Here is a 15,804-nt window from a genome sequence, read left to right as displayed (position 1 = left end):
ACACAGATGTACAGTTATGCATTTAAATGTTTTCTAATTTAGATTTTTTTTTTTTTTTCAGAATTCTTAGTTTGGTGTGTGTGTTTCATTTTATTTATGCAATGTGAGATGGCTTAGATACCTTTGCTTCTTACTGATATCTTCTAAAGTTTACAAAGTTCTTAACTCTTGAAGAATAGGCGTTTAAATCCTGAGCAGTTGAAGATGTATTTACCTTATGTTGAGTAGATCAAAAATCAAGCTAAAAAGTCATAAAGATCATTTAAAAAAATGTATTTTCAATAAGCAAACCATTGGTTTTCCTGGCCAGTCAGAGCCAGCTGAAAGTTTTACTAATGAAATATTGATTGTTTCCAGTCCTATGACAGTGGCATCACTTACATGGTGTAAATAAAGCAGCAACTCAAGGGTCAGACTCACCAATATTGAAACAGGGATGTCACAACCATCGATCTGGAACTCATTAGGGTGCAGACTGAACATTACTGTGCAACTGTGCTCATGAGATGGATCAGCATTTGTAGATGGAACATGCAGAACAATTTGACCATCTTCCTCTGAGAAACGGATGTAGTTTTCCAAGAATAGGGGGATTTGTGGGTACACAAATCAAGACTATTATTAAAAAGATATTTATCTTGCAGATCTTGGTTGCTTTTGCGGACGCTTTGACCTGTGAAGCATGACTGAAGCAAAAAGGTTGCAAATTCAGTCTTCAAAGCTCAAAGCTGCAGAACAAAGCCATTGGAGTATTTGAGGAAAGTTTGCTCCTTTGTGTAATAATTGCTATGATAGTGTTTTTTGATGGCCTGAGGACTTACAGGAATTCATATTATCAGGTAATTTCTGAAAGCTCAAAGGAAAGTGAGGGTCATTAGTTTAATTCTACTGATTAGACAGAAAGAAAACAGTCCAAGACCACTGTGAAGAAATATAGGAATATAGAATTGAAAAGATTGCAAATCAGTTCTCTAAGAAGCCTATTAGACTATGTAAATCTTAGTAAAGATTAGCTGAAAGGCAGAGACCATAGGACAGGAGACAAAAATTAGCTAGCTGTCTTGCCCCACATCTCTACTGAAAGGGTATAGCAAATTACTTCATATCCCTTTAACTTCTAATTTGGATGAACAGTCTGAAAGAAGTAGCCTTTATATCATCAGTGATATAAATCTTACTCTATTAAGAGCACTCCTGAGTTTTTGACATTTTCATATGTGCATTTTCATTTATTTTTATTTCTTATGGAGCTCTTAAGAGCCATTTTTTAATGTATCATAGCTGGCCTCTGGGGGGAGGGGGGCAGGGGGGGCGGATGGGCTGACTAGGGAAAAAGATTCATTCCCAGTGGAAAAAAAAAAAAAAAAAAAAAAAAGTAATACGCTTTCTGGTATTCAAGTAATGTACTTCTACAAGCAAGCTGAATACCAATCGCTGTGTTTCATTTTAGAATGTTCAAATCTATTACATTGGAGCTGGTACAAAATACTCAATAATTCATTCCTATACGATTCTTATGGTTTGGCGATTTTTTAGTCTTTGACTTAAACTATGGTAACAAGTCTCATGATGACTAATTGGAACTAATTACTTCTTAGAACAAATTAAAGAGGGGGAGATGGGAGGGGGAAATCCAAAAAAAATCCCTTCTGTAGAATGTGTGAGTGGGTGTATTGTGCCTGAGCAGCTGTGTTGCTAAGTACTTTGAATGCTCCCTGTGATTTTACAAGCTTAAGAACTCTGAGAAAAAAATACTTGTACATATAATTTCAAACACACTCTTTCACTCTTTTGCATGAAGTTGAGGATTAATACATAATAACTTAAATGTTCCATCACAAATTAATTTAATCATCACTATGTATATATGATTACTGGAATGCAACAATAGTCCCCTGTATCTAAAAATAGTGGATAAAATTAATGATGTGGTTCGATGATACCTGATAAATTTTTACAAGTACTTCTTTTTTATCAGAAAAACCAATCACAGACTTTAAAGTCCTTTTAAAGGACTTCCTATTAAAGTGTTTTCTCCTAGTCCTTTTGAAAGTGGTTACTTGCTTTGGTCCTGATACTGACGGGTATATATACTTAAAAGACACCATTCCACAGTTGAATGTTCAACTGAATTGAAAGATTCATCACAAGGTTCTAAATCAGGCACAAGTGGAAATTTGTGAAACATTATCAAATCTAGGCACTCATTTTTTTACTGTTCATCAGATCTTTTAAAAATAATCATGCCTTTCTTTGAAACTAATGATGACAAAAATGAGAATGGAATGAAAGGCTCAAATGAAGTAGTAATTTTATAGTACAGTTTTATTCATCATTTTTTAGATCAAGTTCTGGAATTTTATAAATACACCACTGTCTCCTGCCTAGTATTGTCACAGAGTGATTTTAAAAAAAAATCTTAACAGAAAATTACATTTATTTATTTATTTATTTATTTATTATGTCAGTACTGTGGAATCGAATAAAATAAAACACAAAATACATGAATCTGTGAATGAGAGGGAAAAAATAAGTTCCTCTTATTTTGTGTGGCACATTATCTTCTAGAACACTTTTTTTTTTTTTTTAATATCTAATTTGATAAATCTTATTAATTTTGCATAGGAACTCTAAATGCAGTCTGTGCAAGGGTGTAAAGCACAAGCTTTTTGCAGTCCTTTCCACATAAATAAAAGCTGCACTAGATCTTCATTTTTTTGGAGGTAGAAGGTGTTTTTCCACTTTACTCTTCCTCAGAACAACTTGTTCTAAAATGGAATACTGCCCTCGCGACTCAAAGCAAATGCTTCTCTTTAAGTGTATTCTGTATTTTTTCCTCCTTGGGTATTCATATTTTTCAAACTCTTAACTGTTGGACTCTTAGTTACCTGAAGCATTATTAAAGTTTAAATCCTTCAGTTTTAAATCCTTCCTTTTTTTTTTTTTTTTCTTTTTTTTTTTTTCTTGTTAATAGTGTTTGTCTTTATAATAACAGTATTTAGTAAGTGTGTGCATGCACATATTTTACAGCTAAGCTTTAATCACTTCCAAGTCTTGGTTTTTGTTTACTGGTCTTCAGAAATTAATCACTGCCATTGCATTGCTAAGAGAAAAATAATGAGACATTGATGAAGTGGCTACAATTTATGCAAAGAGCATAAAATCAGATTACGCAGAAGCAAATTAAAAACTTAAAAGATATTACCAAGGAAAGCTCCTTTCCTGTTTTACATTAAAAATGGTAGCAGTTAGAGGTGCAGCAAATCTCATGAAAATATGAAAATAGTTTAATAAATATTTGGAAAAAATGTTAATCTATTTGCTTGGAAAGACCTAGCATAATCTTTAAGAAATAATGACTTAAAAAGACAGCTCAGATTTATACAGCTCCTTTTTTCTTGTTTTCTTTTTCTTTTTTTAAACTATTGTTATAAATGAGTGATGTTCTATCTCCTGTGAGTGAAGTAATTTTATAGATAAAAGGTTTTATCCTATATGCCAGAAGAGAAGGGTGAAAGAGGTTAAACATTTTATACTTTAAAATGTAAGGAATAGTTCATCAGGAGGATAGATGTCTATGGTAGAGAGACAGAAGGGAGACATAGATGGTGATCTTTATCATCTTCAGAACTATGTTTCAAACATATGAAAAATTAATTCTGTGGACTTAATCCTTTTTGTAGCTGAAAAGTCACTTAAGAAAATGAACCTCAAATTCTGTAATACTACTGTTCTAGCAGAGCAACAAAAATGTTTGGAAATCAATAATTAAAATTGGTTAAAAAGAAAAAAAAAAAGCCAAAAGACCAATCACCCTCACAACAACAACAAAAAACTTTTCTCAGAGTTACAGAAGTCCTCCTAATCCCGTTTATCATTTCAATGTCCTGGAAGCATGCCTACAGAAGCAGTCTTCAGTGAGCTCTGTTCCATGGGTATAATTGAAGATCAGTATAAAAGTTTTGGATCTGGCTTCAAGTTTTACAAAATCAGCAGTAGGGGAAAACAGAAAATTTAGAGAAGGGAGAGTACTGAAATAAAAACTACTGGAAACTTCCTGGATGTCTCATTGGCTCATCTGGCTCATCTCCTTTGGCTCATCTTTTTTTTTTTTTTTTTCTTTGATTGCAGGGAACAATCCTGCTCTTTTGCAGTCTACACCTGAATAATTGTATTCGTTCTTTTTTATTACCCTGTCCGCTCCCAGAAAGAGTACACTCGCAGCACTCACAGTAGTCAAAGAATTATTTTCTAGTTCCCTACTGGAAACACAAGCGGCTTCATCTGTCATTAACTCACGCCCTTCCCCTGATGTCTCGCTAGAATCTGCACCAAACTGAACATACATATGCTCTCTGCCTTCTTTCTTTTAAACAAGATATTTGTGACAGCCAGGCATTCTAGCTTCCAGTGACAGAGGATGCTTGGTGAATTAGTCAGTACGTCTTCCATCTGAACATCCTGCATCACTGTTTTTGTGCCAGATATTTTCACATTGGTGCAGAATAATAGCTCTGCGCTTCTATCTTCCATTTGCCCTAAGCAGTGAAGTAAACAGACTCCTTTGATTACATAAAAGAAAACAGAAATACTCAACTGGAACAATTTCATTCAGTTGTGAAGTACACTTGCATTAAAATAAATAAAATAAAATAAAATAAATAAAATAAAATAAAATAAAATAATAAACAAAATAATAAATAAAATAAAATAAAATAATAAACAAAATAATAAGTAAAATAAAATAAAATAAATAAAATAATAAAATAATAAAATAAAGTAACTCCTCAAAAAAAACAAAACTCAAATGAACAAAAAAAAAAATACACACTCAAACAAACAAATAAATCCACCCACAAAGAAACCTCAGAAAAAAAAAATCTGACATTTTAAAGTAGACACTATATATTTTTTAATTATTATTTTTCTTTATTCTCTTTTTCTAAAGGACTGAGTACCAGTATGTTAATAGAATACTTGCTTCTGTCTGAATCCACAAACAGCAGCAGAATTCATTACACCCACAGGTAATTTTCTTCTACCTACTCATACCAGATGCAGTATTTCTCCAAGTACATTCATCATTTTTCACAATGTCACTTTGGGATTACATTCCTCCACACACTGAGGTAAAAAATTCTCCTGTCACGCGTGTTGGATAGACAACTGATAATCCTGGCTAGAGAATTGCAAAGGGGAACACAAGTGGTCACTTAGGTAGGGAGCATATGACTATTAACGGCATCATAGTGTTTTTAGGGGTCATCAGTGGGACCAATAACCTGCATGAGTAATGTAGATACATGAATAGCAAGACACGTCTATCTGAATTTGGGACCTAAAAAAAATAGAGAGTGTACAGATAATGCCTTGAATTTGTTTCCTTCTCTAAATGTCTTTCCCAGAGAAATTAGGAGGGATGAAGAAGTAACAAGATACTTCTTATTTACCCAAGGCCACACTCTGAGGTCAACGAAGAAAATAGGAAATAATCCAGTCCAAGTCAGTAAATTGCTATTCTGTGTCATCAAATAAAAGTCCAGAACTGTGTTTATGCTCCAGATATTGCCTAATAGAGGATCTGCAATATTGTCTGATCCTCATGGCAGAAAGTGTATAGGAAGAGAATACCATTAGCATCCTTTCCTCTTTTTCTAGTAGCAGAGCCATCCTGGCCCTGGGCCTCTTCTGAAGAAACAACAGTCTTGGGATCTGGCTTGCTAAAATGATTAATCTTCTTGGTCCTGGTAGTATACACTACTATAGTAAAAGGAAAGTGAGCAAAGTCCTAAGGAGCTTCTGGAAGCCCATGGGACAATATTGCAGCATTTCTAAAATACTTTAAAAAAATGCTACAGAAAAAACAGACAAACAGTAAACAAGAAAGCAATGGTGGTGTCACCAAGAATCAAGGGACTAATTTGTGCTGAAATTCCTTTATTATTTTATTTTAGGTAATTTATTTTATCTTTAATGGGCAACTAGAACAATAAGAGAATGGGAGAAAAGAGACCTAAAACCAGACTCACAAGACTCAATCAATCTCTCTTAGATCTACCTGGACCTCATATACTGACCAGAGAACCACAGAATATCCTGAGTTGGAAGGGATCCATAAGGATCATCAAGTCCAACTCCTGGCACTGCACAGGTCTACCCAAAAGTTTAGACCATGTGACTAAGTGCACAGTCCAATCTCTTCTTAAATTCAGACAGGCTTGGTGCAGTGACTACTTCACTGGGGAGCCTGTTCCAGTGTGCGACCACCCTCTCGGTGAAGAATCTCTTCCTGATGTCCAGCCTAAACTTCCCCTGCCTCAGCTTCACACCGTTCCCACGGGTCCTGTCACTGGTGATAACAGAGAAGAGGTCATCTGCCTCTCCACTCCCCCCTCGCGAGGAAGCTGTAGACTGCAATGAGGTCCCCCCTCAGCCTCTTCTTCTCCAGGCTGAACAGGCCAAGCGACCTCAGCCGCTCCTCATACGTCTTCCCCTCTAGGCCCTTCACCATCTTCATTGCCCTCCTCTGGACACTCTCCAACAGTTTAATGTCCTTTTTGTACTGTGGTGCCCAGAACTGCACACAGTACTCGAGGTGAGGCCACACCAGCCAAGAGTACAGCGGAACAATCACTTCCCTCGACCGACTAGCAATGCCGTGCTTGATGCATCCGAGGATACGGTTGGCCCTCCTGGCTGCCAGGGCACACTGCTGGCTCATATTCAACTTGCTGTCAACCACAACCCCCAGATCCCTCTCTGCAGGGCTGATCTCCAGCGTCTCATCGCCCAGTCTGTATATATAGCCAGGGTTGCCCCGTCCCAGGTGCAGGACCCGGCACTTGCTTTTGTTAAACCTCCTGTGGTTGGTGATCGCCCAGCTCTCCAACCTGTCCAGATCTGTCCAGATCTCTCTTTGCAAGGCCTTTCCACCCTCATCCGAGTCCACAACTCCTCCAAGTTTGGTGTCGTCGGCAAATTTGCTCAAAACACTTTCTAGTCCTACAAACAAATCATTTATAAAAACATTGAAGAGGACTGGCCCTAAAATGGAGCCTTGAGGGACCCCACTAGTGACCATCTGCCAGCCAGATGTGGCCCCATTTACCACAACCCTTTGAGCCATGCCTGTCAGCCAATTGCTCACCCATTGTATGATGTTTTTGTTAAGTTGTATGCTGGACATTTTGTCCAGTAGGATCCTATGGGAAACCATGTCAAAAGCTTTGCTGAAGTCCAAAAAGATCACATCAGCTGGTTTCCCTTGATCAACTAGATGGGTGATCGACTTGATCGACTAGAACTGTCTTAGATATACCTGGTCCTCATATACTGATGTTACTCATGGTTTGTCTGGGATAGTGCAGAGAGAACTATCCAGTCATAATATATGCTTTTTGGTTGCTAATAGCTGCCTGAATGAGTTTTGTGCTTTTAATGTACAACTATCTAAATTTAGAACTGGTGAAAGACATTCACTGTTTATTCTTCTCTCTTCCTTTTGGTGACTCACATCACAAGTCATCAGCACAAGATGTGGAACTGTTAGAGCAAGTCCAGAGGAGGGCCACAAAGATGATCAGGGGGATGGACCACCTCTCCTATGAAGAAAGGCTGAGAGAGCTGGGGATATTCAGCCTGGAGAAGAGAAGGCTCTAGGGAGACCTTATTGCAACCTTTCAGTACTTAAAGGGGTCTTATAAAAGAGATGGAAAAGGACTCTTTACTCTGGTAGATAAGGATAGGACAAGGTGAAAGGTCTTAAACTAAAGGAGGATAGATTTAGACTAGATGTTAGGAGGAAATTCTTCAGTGTAAGGGTAGTGAGGCACTGGAACAGGTTGCCCATAGAAGTTGTGGATGCCCCAACCCTGGATGTGTTCAAGGCCAGGCTGGATGGGGCCTTGGCCAACCTGATCTATTAGGAAGCATCCCTGCCTATGGCAGGGGTGTTGGAGTTAGATGATCTTTGAGGTCCCTTCCAACCCCAGCCATTCTATGAGTATGATTCTGTGATGACGGTATATACTTGCCCCAGTATATGGGCAAATACAAAATCATCATCAATTAGTACTTCAAAAGCTATAGGGAATTTTGTGTGTTCCTATGTGAACATGTATACAAAATATATAACTATTTATTCATATTAGTAACCAGTTATATATGTATTTATGTATAAAAGAATGTAACAAGGTACTGGCTGAAGGATTAAATGAAGATTCTTTGGCACAGATAGGAGTGGCTAAGGTCTAGGGAGATGAAGATGGATGGGTTTAGAGTTAATATTTTGTAGCAACACAATGACATATAAATAAGAGTTAGCCACACCAAGTAGAGTGCATATTCCAAAGCATGCAATTACATTAGTTTTCCTAATGAAACAAACGTGGCATGTGGGAAGGGCAATCAAAAGCTGGGTCAATAAATATCACCATGAATATGATCCATGTGGAACATGAACAGATAATGAACTAATGCACAATAGTGCAGAAATTGAAACTTGCTAGCACAAAAAAAAAAAAAAAGAGACATCTTTTTAAACTTTCAATACTCTTTATAGGCATAGAAATCATTTATTTGTGTAATTAAAATTAAGGCTGTGGAAATCAACCACAGTTTTAGACAAAGACAGGAAGAAATCTTGTTCAGTCATCAGAATAGTAATAGACCACACAAGTCTGTTTGTTCATCTGCAAATGCTTATGTTCCTAAGTGTCCGTAAAGAGTCTGGCCTCACTGAAGCATACAGATTTCCCCACTTTTTTACATCTCTCCATTCCTTTTTGATAGTCTGTGACCTTGACTTTGTCTATGCTTACCTCAAGGAATACATCAATGAGATTTGTTAAAAATGGAAAAGGTGAAAAAAAATGGGAAAAACAAATAAAAAAAAAAACACAAGAAACTGCTGGAACAGACTACTGCAATGTATCTCAATTCATTTCACTACAGTTCTTACTGTCTTCATGCATTTTTTGCTGTTTTCTCTCCATTTGTCTTCCCTATTCATCACTTTGTTCAGCACTGTGCTTCATACACTGGTTTGTCTTGTCCACTGCTGGTAGAGGATGATTCTTATGTATATCTACATTAATTATTGTACTATTCATTATTCTCAGTATGGTCAGAGTGCAGCCTTCAGTCAAAATAAACTTTTAATTGGTAAAGAACAAAGCTATATAATAATTCATCTTTTTTTTTTTTTTTTTTTTTCTGTATTGGACAAACGTTTTGTTTCTTTGTTTGTTTCATTTTGTTTTGTTTTTCCAGTTGATTGAATGCTTATTTTTCTTTGAAAAAAAATAACAAAGCATATTTAAAAATCTTTTTTAAAAATTGTTATTATTATTTTATTTATTAACAAATAAAACACAGTAGAACATAACTACAAGGACAAATTGAAAATAGAACATTTGATAAAAGTGAAACACAGTAATTTCTCTTTTCTGTCTCCTTATTCCAAATATTTGACCTTCAGAACACCCCTCTCTTATATCAAAACAAATTTTGGTAAAGAATATTTAGATTGAAACTTAGAGCAGGGAAAATCCCTCTTTAAATAGGGAAATCCCAATGCGGGGGGGGGGGGGGGGGGGGGGAGGGCGAGGGGGGAGGAATGTTTGCAATGCAAGATTGTCATATGACCTCTATATGATAATGGCAACATCCCTATATATGTTTAAAAGATATAGATAAATCTAACTAAAATTTGTTCCTTGTTAGCTTGATTATGTCATGTTTCACACTGAAGTCTGTTGCTTCATTCATACTGTCATTGGACTTTTCTTGTTATTTGCCTTGTCAACCTTCACACAACTCTGTTCTCAGCCTAGCCCAATCAGTCTTTATACTTAGTTTTCATTACCTGCAAGTGAATACCAAGGATAGTTAGCATGTTTAGAGCCCTCTGCACCTTGATATGACTAGCAGGGTGACTGGCCTCATTCAGTTCAGGATTTATTCTGCATTGCTGATGGGAAATTAAATGTCTAAGTGTAGTTTCTTTCATCACTGTGTGATCAACTCATTAATTGTCTCACTGAATTTGTCTCACTGAATTTAGCTTAGTGAAATATGTTATTGTTCTGTCTTTTCAGAAATATTTTAGACTACAAAGGTAGCAAATATAAAAAGTTAGCTGAATTATCAAAATGGAAGCATGTTGCATTATGCAAAAACAATTTCTGCTTTTTCTCCTTTATGTTCAGATTTCGTAAGATATTTTTCTTCTTCTTCTTCTGTCTTTCCTTTCCCTTCTTTCCCCCCTTCCCTTTCCCTTTCCCTTTCCCCCCCCTTTTTTTTTTTGTAATTATAAGATTTTGAACATACAGCAACACTGACTCTGAGCTTTTCACATAACTAATTTTGAGTTTGTGTTTATATGCCTCTCGATCTTCCTTCCTGTGCACTTCTAATTTTTGCCTTGCTTGCTTCATATCCAAGAGCACTAACACAAACGAACCATCTAAAATAAAGTACTTCTATTTCCTAACACACAAGGAAGCCAATAGCCCTGAGTTTTGTTGCATAAATTGTTCTAAAGATACTTCATTGAAATGTAGATTTTTGACAGTTCACCTATCTCAGTAAAAAATACACTCTTTATTATTATTAGTTATTATTATTATTATTATTTATTTATTTAGCAATATAGAAAAACAGAGAGTTAACCACAGTTTTCTTTAAAAGCAGACTTCAGCACTAACTTCTGAAAGGTCTTTATAATTCAAAAAATATATATACATATCCGTATAATTTAAAATAATAAAGTCTAGTACTTGCTTCAAGTACACTGAATTACTTTTTTGACTGTAGTAAGAAATGTTCTTCTGAATTCATGTAAAGTGAAGGCAATAGGGGTCTCTGAGAAAAGAGCATCTTTTTGTCAGCTTTAAAAAGGGGGGATGAGGGGTGGAAGAGAGAGAATACTGAGAATATTTGGGCTTACTTTAAAGTGATATAGTGGCACACATTGTAATAAAAGCATGAATGACTTTGAATATTTTTTTTTTGCTTATAGGTACTTGGCTTGCTTCTCCTTTTTTACAACTGGATGAACAGAAATAATTCAACTAAGTCCATTAAATTGCAGTGGTATTATTAAAGGAGCATGCTTTTCTGTAAACAAACTGTATTTTTAACACTTTTTTTTTTTCTTTTAACTCAATGAAATTGTGACTTTGGTATTAGCTAAAACTAATGATTGATGGATTTTGATAAATCTAAAAAAAAAAAACTAAATTGATGGATTTTGATAAATTTGTGAATTTTGCCTGTTTCTTAAAAGGATTTTATTTTTTATGTAGCTCATAACATTTTAACCGAAAGTATGTTAATCACAATTTTCTTATCTGAGTGGGACTGCTGTATATATATACGTATACACTGTATTATCACATAAGTCAGTTTGCCACATCTTTGTTCAAAACCTTTTTCTGGAACACTCACCAGAAAGAAATCTTAGTCAATGACGATTTTCAGTACAATTTAAATACTTAAAATGGACAATTTAGCATGACGCTTTTAACCTGGCACATTTAATAGACAAATAAATAAATAAAAAAGTAAATGATCTTATAGAACCTTGAAAATATTAAAATCCTAGTAGGGATAACAGAAGTACAACATATTAATCATTGTTCTCTGTCCATCAATAAGTGCTAGCTGTGTACTCTAATATCCCTGAATTCAGGTGCAAGTATCATCAGCTTCTCAAATGGTTATATTGATTTTGTTTTCCTTCCTTGGATTGGAGACTAACAGTTTAAATTGAATGAATGGACTTAAATCAATTTCCCTAAGCTGTGGTCTATCTGGAAGACATTCTTGCTGTATTGGTCTATTTTGCTGTATAATACACACAGAGATGTTGGAATCAGTGGGAATCTCTAGGGTAAATACAGAAGAGAGGTCATTTTGCTGTATCACAACTTTTAATTCCAAGGCACGGTATTGTAAAACACTGAGAAGGAAGCAAGTCTTGAGCCCTGACTGTGAGCTAAAGGGTGAGATCTGCATGTATATTACTGAAGAGTCTTTGTGTGTGTCATCTCTTTGTGGTACATATTTTCTTCCCACCATGAAGCAGGAGGCCAGCAGAAGTTGGTGAGCCTCAGTCAAGAGTAGTGCTGAACACATTTCTCTCTTCACTTAAATCTGCAGAGGGAACAAGCTTTTCAGACGCTTGTGCCTGTCTTGTATGTATGTATCCCTCCTTGCTGTGTATGGCTTCCTGCTGATTTCAGAAGATTGCAATGAGTAAGGAGTTCCCAGATGTATGAAGCGAAAACTTAAGGTAAAAACAATATCAGCTCTAACTACCTAAGACAACAGAAGAATCTGGATAAGTTCTGTGCAATTAATTGCAATCTCCTGAGAAAACCATATCTTGGGTAGTATTCATATTTGATAGGACAGTATCCTGGATTGCCTGGAAGACAAATTCCAGCTACTAACTATTTCAAGATAACTAACTGCCTGACTCAGCACAGTACTTTACAGTAATATGTGACAGCATTATTTCATTACTATCACACTAAGAAGAAAACCAAGTACTAAATCACCATTGTCATTTCCTCTGTCATACAAGGGGAGATTTGCCACCCAAATAACTAACCTAGTGTAGTTTTATTTAACTTTTTAGTTCTGCTGAGATAATGCTGAAAATATTTTGTCATCAGGCATTTTGGTAGATTGAACATTTAAAACAGTTGTTTTCAAAATTTCTTTTTCACTTTTTTTTAGAGACAGATGGGAAAAAATCATGAACAGCACTACAAAAGAGATGGTCTCCTATTGTTTAGCATGTTTTACAATGAATATTTTTTAGTAGTGTTAAAATTGGGTGTTTCAGGAAATAAAACATTAAATCTATAAGTGATAGATTAAGATTAAATCTTATGTTACTTTTTTTTTTGTCTCTACAATTAAAAAAAATATATATCTATATAATCAGTTCTTGGAGATGGAGAAGGAAGAGAAATATATCTACTGTATCTTGAAACAGCTTTATGTCTACATTTCTTCATATTTATCTTTTATTTTTTCTTTTTAAATATATATACACATTGCTTCTCTTTCGGAAAAGAAAAAAAAAAAAAAAAAGAGTTATCTGGGGCTGGAAACATTTCTTTCGCATTTCTTTCCTGTTAAGAGCAGGTCGCATGCTACAGTAAAATAAAGGAGTCATTATTAAAAAAGTACAAGATAAGCAATTCTGATAACAAGCAGATGTGTAAATGTTTGATACACTGCACTGTTGCATGCTACAGCAGAAACAAAGACTGTGTAGTCTTGTGGCAGTGCCCTAGATTCTGTTGCTTTTGTTATAGCCATGCATCATTTACAGCTCTCTTGGGTGATGCTGTAATACTGAGGAAATTGGAGAATGAAAAGGGTGGAAGGGTGGGTGGGGAAAAGGAATGAATTCCAGTTTAAAAAAAAAAAAAAAAAAAAAAAAAAAAACATAGTAACTGGTGTCTTGTGGTGTATATTACCTGTAAGTGATATACACACAAGTATGGGGATTACACAAAGAGACAAAGAGGCATACAGGACATCTTCTCAAGCAAAAATGGGGCATATATATATATGTATATATCTTTAAGAGAATTCAAAAGTAATTATTTATGGAAAAGCAATGTGCTTCAGTATTTTTAGAATGTTGTCATTTTAAAGTATTCTCAGCAGTGTCTTTTCTATTCTTTTCCTTTCCATGTATACCAGGGGAACTGGACTCTCCTTTCCACTGAAAACAGATTTTGTGTTTTGTTATTTATCTATCCAGCTGGTTTATAACTTCAAGAATTTTATTGCCCAGCTCCTACAAATGGGATATCTGAGAAAAGAATTCTAAATTTTGTGCATATTGTTTATGATTCAGGCCAGGCAATGAGGAATTTTTCTAAAATATATTAAACAAACAAACAAACAAAAAATGCTCTGGATTTAATAGTAATTATTACAAATAAATAATTAATATAATAACACATTTGAAGATTATTGTGGTTTTCAGCTGAAGTGATTCTATGACAATATTAATAACATAGCTGGTAGTTTTTAATTTAACACTATGAAATTTGTTTTTATACTGCATATTTTTTCAGTTGCTGAAAAGGATAAATTTATGATAAAATAAATATTAGAAATTTACCAATAAGCTTATTGAAAAAATGGCTTAAACAATCCATATATTAAGTAAGTATTAAATAAATCTTATTTTGCTGGAAGAACTTATAAAGGATGATTGCTTTGGTAAAGAGTACACTCAAAATATCAGAAATATCAGGCAAATTTTTACTTATACTGGAGGGAAAAAAAAAATACACCTAACAAAACACTGTATCGCTTGGGAGAAGATTAAGTGTATATAACATCATTAAAAGACAGAGGGCACTCCAGTAGCATAAAACCACAAAAGAAAAATCATTATTGTAATACAGAGAACTACACAAGCACCTCCTTCTCCCATGCTAATTATAACAAAATGTTAACTTTTTTTTTTTTTTTTTATTTTAATTCCCATATCAAACTTTTTTTTATGAGGTCACCTTTTATCTTTGCTGGTCTTGAAATATTAAGAAAAAAAATCAATTCGTGCTGTGTCAAACTTTTCAGATTATTATGCTTAGTTCTCTTCACATGACTGATATTCCAAAGTGCTATAACAATTGCCTCACTGAAAATGAATGTTGCTCGTTAGAAAGAGAGGTAAAGGTCTGCTGCTACATATGCTTTCAAAAACATGAAAATGGCTGAGTAAATGGTCTATTATATAAGGTTTTATTTTATTCTCAACATATATTACAATTATTATTATATGTTAATAGATGAATAGTAAAACAATTTTTGTGAAAACAACAACAAAAAAATTAGAGGCAAATTTAGTGCATAATAGATTTATCTTCCCACTAAACTAGACAGGTGACTCTGGACAATTCATTTCACTTCCAAGTGATAGTCTTTGAAATAGCTCAAGATAGATAGATAGATAGACAGATAGATAGATATCTTTGTTGGTTTGATTTGGTGTCTTTTTTTCTTTTTAAGAAAAAATCTGCTATTACCACTGAGAATTAGAGAGCTTCCGCTATCTCTGCATGACTTGCTTGGGAAAGAGTTAGGTATCTACTCTTAGAACACATGGTTCTCCAAGAACAAGAAAAAAACAGGGTAAATCATATTAGTCTCATTGGTCTTAATTTTCACAAAAACTGACTTCATATGCATAGTGTTTGAGACAGTAGTCTCTTATATAACTTTATAACACTGTTCTGGTTTCTTGAAACAAGAAATAAATAAATAAATAATAATAATAATAATAAAAAAGAATGTGAGGATGGATTTTGTACAGATTCCACTTCTCATGCTTTTCTAATTTTTTTTCTACATATTTTTCTACATTTTTTCTGCTTCTAAGTTTCCAAATCTTAAACTCTTAAATAAAGCTTGACACCTTTCATAGCAATAAGTGAAGGAAGGATATTGTACTTCTGTAGGCTACTGTTAGTTTTGGTAAGATAAGCTTTCCAGAAAACAGCAAGAGCCACTAGACTAACATTGGAGAAAGTAGCCTGGAAAATAGAATCAATTTGAAATTATTTTCTGTTTTGGAGGAAGGGATGAACTGAGCTCAGCCTGCACTAAATGAGTAACAAGGTAACATACTTTAGATTGTGAATCGTATGACAACAACAGACACAAACAAAAATGAAATTGGAAATGGAAACTAATAGAAAACAGTAGCTTTCAGATCTTTGATCTGCCATTCAGATGCTACAAGTTTGGGAAACAAGGAAAATGAGT

This window comes from Cygnus atratus, chromosome Z (assembly GCF_013377495.2).
Source record: "Cygnus atratus isolate AKBS03 ecotype Queensland, Australia chromosome Z, CAtr_DNAZoo_HiC_assembly, whole genome shotgun sequence".
Taxonomy (NCBI): domain Eukaryota; kingdom Metazoa; phylum Chordata; class Aves; order Anseriformes; family Anatidae; genus Cygnus; species Cygnus atratus.
Note: the sequence above shows the minus strand (reverse complement) of the source record.